Raw genomic sequence first — 8,580 nt, forward strand, 5'->3', positions numbered from 1 at the left:
GGGTGTTACAATTAGTCACTTTATAATTGAGATCATCCTCTTCTTTCAAGAGATACAATCCACCTTTCTCCTTAGATTGAGTTTTCCTAGATGTAGTGTTCGAATTTGGGTAATGGTCCCATGATTGTGTTTTTTCAGCAAGGCTATCGAGGTAATCCCATACCTCATCGACATCTTTATTCATGAATTCTCTATTACACATTATCTCGACCATTTAGCGCATGAAAGATGTCAGTCCACATAGAAAAAAATTGTAATGCAGCATGTTTCAAAGCCATGTTGTGGGCATGAACTGACAAGATCCTTGAACCTTTCCCAACATTGGAAGAATGTTTCATCTTCCTTTTGAGAGAAGTTCATGATTGCTTTTCTAATGGTAATCATTTTATGATGTAGAAAATATTTCTTTATGAATTCCCTCTACATATCATTCCATGTGCCAATGGATCTAAGACGCAGTGAATGTAACCACGTCTTAGCCTTCTCCTTCAAGAAAAAGGGAAAGAGTTTCAGCCTGACTGTATCCTCAGATACATTATGAAAGTATAAAGTGGTTATGATCTCATCGAACTCTTTCAGATGTAAGTATGAACTTTCTAATTAAAGCTCATGGAATTTAGGAAGGAGTTAGATAACCACTGGCTTGATGTTCATATGTCTTGTATTTCACTACCAAAAAATTAAGGCTATGGACTTTGAAAGCTTTTAGCTACAAATTAAATCCATAGCTATATAGCTACAGATTTAATCCATAGCTAAAGCCTAAGTGATCTGTAGCTAAAGCGTACCTCCTCACCTAAAACATATTAAATATAGATGGTGCTTAAGGGAATCCATGGGGTCCATTGGAATATATGTGTTTGATCTAAGCCGTCCAACAATTCTGATATATAATTTTAGTGTATGAGCCCAAAATTTATATAGATTAAATGTCTAAGTGGACCACACCATAAGAAATAATAAAAATTAAATTTCTACTATTAATATGTTGTGTGGTCTCCTTACAGATTCGATCGAACTCATTTTTTGTATCAGTACTTAAAATAATAATTTAAAATTAACGGACGGAGTGGATATATGAAATACATCACAGTGGGCCCCACGGTCCTAAAACCCAACGTTCCCAAGGAGCCGTCCGTCGCGCACCCCTCCAAAATCCAAACCCCCTCCCAAAAATAAAACCCTTCCCGTCCGCCATTTTCTCCCATGTGCGGATGAAAACCATCTCTCCATCTCTCTCTCTCTCTCTCTCTCTCTCTCTCTCTCTCTCTCGCACTCAGTCTCTCTCTTTCCCTTGCCCTCTCTCGATCTCCCGCTCTCCCTCACCCTCTCTCCCTGTCTCTTGGCCGCATTCCCCTCTCTCTATTTTCAAAAACCCCTTTCGCTGCAAGAAGGAAAAGAAGAAGGAGCACGGTTAGTTTCTCTCTTTCTCTCTCTTTATCTGTTTCTCAAATCTTTTGCATTTGGATGCTCAATCCTTCAATCCCTATGCTCAATCTTTCAATCCTTCAATCTGCATTCCCCTCTCTCTGTTTCTGAAATCTAAAAATGCTTTGTGGGCTCCACCATAATGTGTATGCGGGCCATTCATTTTTTCCAGCTCATTTTAGGGCCAAATCTTAGGTGGACCACACCATAGGAAACTGTGGTGATTGAACTCCCACCATTAGGGCCTGTTTGGTCTGGCAGATTGGATGGAATTGGATGGTATTAGAGTGGATTGTACGGATTTCAAGCTAATGATAGCTGCGTTAGTGGATTGGTGCAAGATCTATGGGATTGCTATATCCTGGGATTGCTATTTTCGATCTGTTTGGGATGCCCAGCCAATCCCGGGATTAAACCTTCCATTCCCTTCCAATCCCTTGAACCAAATACGTCCCAAGCAATTTTGAAGGGATTAGGGTGGATTGGATGGGATTTAAAGGTAATGATGGTGATGTCAGTGGATTGTCTTAAGATTCATGGGATTGCAACATCCGGGGATCAAGATCCCGTGTCTGTTTGGCACGCCTAGTCAATTCGGGATCTATCTTCCAATCCCTTCTAATCCCTTCCAATCCCATCCAACCTGCCTGGCCAAACAGGCCCTTAAATACTTCCTAAGGTCATAAGAATCCCTCATTTTGTGATTTTTGAATTTTTTTAAGGTGTGTTTTTGGATCTGTTGTCATATACCGAATAACGTTTGTGTATGTCTCTAGCTTTTTGCATTACGGGATTCAAGTCAACCTTGGGAGGTGCTTCCATCTGTAGCGAGGTCTATTGTTTATGGTGTGGTCTGTACCCTTAAAAATTGTGGTGAAACAAGCCATGCTAACCATGAAAACTTGTTTGATTGGTTGCAAGTGTAGTTGACTGTAAATGAGTAGTAATTATTTACATTTTCATTATGCATGAATTAAAATAATTTGCATTATGGCATGTTATATAAGTTTTGGATTATTTTTTTAAAAAAAAGGTCCGGTGCAATGTTTATTTGCTATCCAACATGTTGATTTATGTTAGACAGATTTAGATGAAGGGAAAACATAAATATCATCTTAATCCAAAACTTTATTGCCCTAATAATTTTTTAATGGTGGGTGTTCAATTACCATCTTTCCTTTGGAGTAGTCTACTTGAGATTTGAATGTACCTCATTTTTTGACTATTAGCTGGAAAAATGGATTGACTGTTGATGCGAATGCTAATAGGTTCAAATGTAACCATGTTGATGCGAATGCTAATAGGTTCAAATGTAACCATGTGCCACATGTAACATTCGATCAATTTTCCTTTAAGATTCAACAAAAAGAGGGAGAAAGAAAAAAAAAAAGAAGAAGGATTCTACTCTTCACTATATTACTTTTCTAATGGGTATCTTTGGAAGATTGGAAGATTGGAGCTTTAGGATCATCATGCTCTATGCATTGGAATAAAGCAAATGATTATTCAAATCCCTAAGCACACAACTCCAATGTTTGTAGAATAACATGTTGGCTCCCATTGGTAGATACTACCCTCACCCAATTTGCTTGAGATGCTATTAAATGTGGTATCCACTTGTGAAGTTGCTAAAGATCATGTGAAGAGTATGAGTATGCATGAAAAAACAATAATCTTGGACATACTAGGTATTTTAAAAATATATATATTTATGGGTGTGAATGCTCATGTTTATTCAATAAAGATTTTATAAGTACTTGATATATTAGAATTACATGTGAGACTTTTCATCTATGCAAGTGGTTTAAGATTTTACTTATAAATTACATTATTAATTTATTGTAAAAATACAATGATTGCAAACTCCTTAATACATTGTATTTGGTAGATAATATCTGTTTGGGTTCAATCATCTGATAGCACTTCCTTCATTTCCAACTTTGAGGAGGATGGTGCATTAGGCTAATTTCCTACTTTAATTTTTGGTAAGGTGCAAGTTGAAAATGGACCCCTTGGTTAATCGAGATTCGACTGGAATGAATAGGGAGTGGATGACATTAAGTTTCCTAAAACCATGTTTTATTTTTGGAATAAGAAGTTTTTCAAAGTTCGCACAAGAAAACCTTCCTGGTAGAGAATCCGTTCCTTGTCCGTGCACCACTTGCAAATGTGCACGTTTTTCAATTTCTTATGATGATATGGAAATACATCTAATGAAAAATGGATTCGACCCAAGCTATAGGGTTTGGAACATGCATGGGGAGCATGTATCACCTAAGTGTACTGTACGTGAATCAAGTTCCCAATAATACCATAGTGTCCCAAACTTAAATGAGGTTCACAATGTGATCATTCAAGAACTTGGTGGTAATAACCTAGATGAAGTTGTATAGGATGAGCCGAATGTGACCCATGTAGTTGAAGGCGTCTTTGGAGAAAATAAAACCAATGACTTTGAAGCAAATCTACGAGATGCAGTGACTAAGCTATACCCTGGAGCCCAAGATTTCACCATGCTGACTTTCATTGTACAGCTTTTCAAATTAAAGGTGAATCATGGATGGAGTAAAAAAAGCTTTAAAGAGCTCCTTCAACTACTAAAGAAGGTGTTACCTTCCGGTAATAAGGCCTCAACTAATACCTACCAAGCGAAGAAGATCATTACAAAGTTGGGTCTTGATTATGTGAAAATCCATGCTTGTCCAAATGAATGCATCTTATACTAGGGAGAGAACGAGATGAAAACCATTTGTCCAAATTGTAAAACTTCTAAGTACAAGACTGAAATGGATTCTGAGAGAAAATAATCTCAAATACCTAGGAAGGTGTTAATGTATTTTCCATTAACACCAAGGCTACAAAGAATGTTCAGTGTGGCATGGTTGGCGAAAGAAATGTCTTGGCGCTCAACCAGGAAATTTCAACATGAAAAGATGGAGCATCTGGCTGATTCTATTGCATGGAAGAATCTTGATGACAAATATACAAATTTTTCAGCTAAGCCTTGCAATGTTCGATTGGGTTTGGCTATAGATGGGTTTAACCCATTCGGCTCTTTTAGTATGTCGCATAGTTCATGGCCCGTTATGTGTGTGACGTACAACCTTCCACCAAAGCATTGCATGAAACCTCAGTTTACTATGTTGACTTTGTACATTGAGAGACCGCGACAACCAGGAAAGGATATTGACATTTATTTACAGCCATTGATTGATGAACTGCAAAAGTTATGGCGAGAAGGGGTTACAACGTTCGATGCATACCATGAAAACAAATTCAACATGCGTGTCGTTCTACTTTAGACAATCCGTGACTTTCCAGCACATGGTAATGTTTCTGGTTGTAGGATAAAGGGTAAGTATGGTTGTCCTATATGTGGTCCCAACACAGATTCTTTGCGACTCAAATATGGAAAGAAACATGTTTATATGGGCCACAGAAGATGGTTGCTAATGTCAGAACAGGCTAGGAATGTAACGCCCTGAAAATTGGGGGTCGAGTATAACTCAGCTCCTGAGTTCCAAAACATCACTTATGCAACTGTTTAATGATGGTTGTATGTTTGCTTGTATTAGTGTATGAAACATGAAGTATAATAAGCCAAATCAGCAAAAAATAATCCAGGGATAGTTGTAATACGCAAGCAGAAGACTGAAATGAACATATAAACTAGTGTAGGTCCCCAAAGGATGTATGCAGTGCCAGGTTAATATTTACAAATGTTTGTCTCAAAATACAAGTATCAAAATAAAATAAACCACTGCAATAATAACCCTGAATCCCCGTCGCTCAGGATATGGCTCACATGAACCCACCTGAGAACTGCATAAATGAGAACGCCTCCTCATCATCCTCATACTCCTGCCCCGCCTCGTGGGTCACATCATCATCTGCATCTAAGACAGAGTCTGGTTGGTGTTTAAACACCGTCCCAGAACATGGGAGTGAGTGATCAACTCAGTGGAACTATACAGCAAAGGTTAACATGTTATCAATTCAATCAAGCAGTAATGATAAAGTAATATAATCAAACAAGTCCTAATTACTCTTGTTAATGCAAGGATGAATGAAGAAATGATGCATGCCCTCGCTTGCACTCCCTCAGCGTCTTCATCTTACAGTACGCATGACAACCTCCCGCAGTGCTCCATAACGCCAAGGCACATGCAATGCAATGCATGAACATGATTACCAAGTTCTTATTAGTCCTTTTCATACAACAGGATTGGGAAGCTAAGGTACCTCCCTTATATCAATTCCCAAATAATGATCCATTCTAGGGTCGTCAGTCCTAGCAATTCTCATACGATGTTGTAGTTCTAGGTCACTGCAAAGGGCTTGTCACCTTATCAGTGCAGGCCTAGTCTATACTCTGGTTGCTACGGAGAGACTCGTCGCCTCAACGCAGTCTCAGAGTACACTCGAGGTCACTACCACTCACACCCTACTAACTGGCAGTCTATTTTGAAAGGCCCGTCACCAACCTGACTGGGGACCACAGTCAGGCTGTGCAAGGGTAGGCTGACAGCTTGAATACAGTGTCCCATACCACCGTATTCGGCTCACGAGTTTGGGTTGCTCACTGGTCACTACGGGGAGGCTCGTCACCCCAGTGTAGGCCGATAGCTCGACCACGGTGTCCCATACCACCATATTCGACTCATGATTTTGGGTTGCTCACTGGTCACTACGGGGAGGCTCGTCACCCTAGTGTAGGCCGATAGCTCGACCACGGTGTCCCATACCACCATATTCGACTCATGATTTTGGGTTGCTCACTGGTCACTACGGGGAGGCTCGTCACCCTAGTGTAGGCCGATAGCTCGACCACGAGTCTTAGCGGATCGAGGTACCAAGGTTAAAGGGATTTCCATTGGTAAGTTTGGTACCTTAGGTTCAAGCGGTAGCGTCCATACATGGTGAACATACATCGGGTCAATCGGGTTACTTGACGAGCTCGACTAGCATGAGCGCACATCGAATTGATTGACATGAAGTGCACGAGCACTCCGTGTGGCCTAACCACTGTCAATAACTGAAGTACGGCTCGGGCTCATCGAACTCGTCCTGTGGGCGAAAACAACCTCAGCCACCAAATCAGAACCTATTACCGATTACCTGGACTATTTCATAGTCCCAACCACATTCAGTACCGACAAGAGTTCATGTGAGATAATCAAGCAGTATGTAATTCAAATCCTACAACCATTTAAGCATTTTATGAAATACAATATAAACATGAATTCACACATATGCATTTCATAAGTAATCTGATAATATAATATAAGGTACATAGAGGGATTTATGCACATAGTTAAGGTAGTTGAGAACTTGATCTCAACGCCCATATATAATACGATTCACCAATTACTTACTCATACAGACAATTTATCAAACACTTATATTACACTTATGGACATACATGACATATGTTGATTTTTAACATATACTTGGACAAATCCTTCCGATAAGGAGTTGTCACATACACCATCATCATGCACATACATCCCATAGCCACGGTAGGCACAAATCATGATTACATATTCATTCAGTCATTTCAACAAACACTTAAACTACACCCTTCAACATACATGACGTACATCGGTCATAACATGTATTTGGGCAGATCCTTTCACCAAGGAGTTGTTGCAAATGCAACCATCCCCTATCCATGACAGATAATCATGGCAAACACGAATCCTAATTCTACACGCGTTCAATCATTTCAACAAATACCTAGAATGCACTATAGTCAATATAGTTCATATATATCTGAAACGCGAAACAAACGACGCATTTGACATGTGAAATAGCACCCACGTCAGTAATAAATCATTAACCAACATTGAAAGGCTTGAAAACCATAACCTATACGTATATAGTCCGTACCTTACGTCGGTAGACACGTAACGAACTCAATTCGTTTGTTAATACATCGTTTACGGCACAATGACAACCTACATACGAAATAGGTTAGATATTTCATCTATTACATTATTTGAATCCCTAGAACGGATTAGGGTTAGGATTTCTTACCCAAGTATGGAGTCAGAATCATCAGAGTAGAGACAGATGTGGTAGCCAAGCCCGTGGAGCGATGGGATGGAATCCCAGGAACTCTTTCCTACTCTCTCTCTCACTTCCTCTCTCTTTCCTTCTCTCTTTGCTCTCTTCTCTCTCCTAGGTTTTCTAAATTCGTATGTAATGAGAGAGTGAGGGTTTAAGACCCTTATATAGGCCTAGAACTAACGAAAATAGCCCTAAGGCCATGATATACTTAGGTTATAACCAAATCGGGCTTATTCCGATCCAACGGAGCATTTCTGGAGTTCCTTTTGTTGAATACGGTCGGACTTAAGCTCACGGATATTGGATCCTGATCAGTTAAGTTTTCATTCCAATCAGGTTTACAGATCGCCCGTGGCAGACCAGTTTCAGTTCAGTGGTCACCGAAACTCGATTAGGGCCATAAGCATTTTGACATGTGTGGGCCATCTTCCCTGATCCGAGGGTGAATTTGGGTCAGAATCCAACTGTCAGAATGCTTAAAATCAGCGCATAAGTGACATGACTCAGATTACTTAAATTTATATTTAATTTCTAAATATTTTCACCTTTCTCACACTCGTTACTCCGGACTCAAGTAAATCGTCTCAGGACATTATCTGGACTTGATTTTTGAGGTGATTGTCAAGCCCAACAAGATGATCATAATTGTCTAAGATCATCGTTATCGGACTTTTGACACGCTGTCCAGGTCTGATAGAAAGTTTCCAAGTACTCCCGAGAGCAACTGGATTTAGCGTTAAATCCTAGATTTTAGGGTAACGCTGCGTTAACGATTCTACAAGTTTTGGGTCTTGCAGATCGTATTTAAAGTGATTGGTGCTAATTTCATAGGTAATCTAGTTTAGCGCTAGTTAATCCTTGTTAATTTCTAAAGGATTTGGTCCTAAGTGGTTTCTGTTTGAGGTAGTGCTCAGGTTTCTGTATGAATTTTTCTGGGATGTTATAATCTACCCCCTTTAAAGAACAATTTCGTCTTCGAAATTGCCTAAGGGTAATAACTACATCAGCCTAGCTCATATTGGTCTACCCCCCTTAAAAGTTTCTACCTTTGAAGTTTAAAAACAAATGTCTAATTCATTATTA

The 8,580-nt window shown here is 39.5% G+C and overlaps 1 non-coding gene across 1 annotated transcript; it reads left to right on the forward strand.

Moving 5' to 3' along the window:
* Positions 1-271: 271 nt before the first annotated feature.
* Positions 272-378, forward strand: LOC131257122 (small nucleolar RNA R71). The gene has a single exon (XR_009177140.1). It is a non-coding gene; the product is annotated as a small nucleolar RNA R71 (small nucleolar RNA).
* The last annotated feature ends 8,202 nt before the right edge of the window (positions 379-8,580 follow it).

Source organism: Magnolia sinica, chromosome 9 (assembly GCF_029962835.1).
Source record: "Magnolia sinica isolate HGM2019 chromosome 9, MsV1, whole genome shotgun sequence".
Taxonomy (NCBI): domain Eukaryota; kingdom Viridiplantae; phylum Streptophyta; class Magnoliopsida; order Magnoliales; family Magnoliaceae; genus Magnolia; species Magnolia sinica.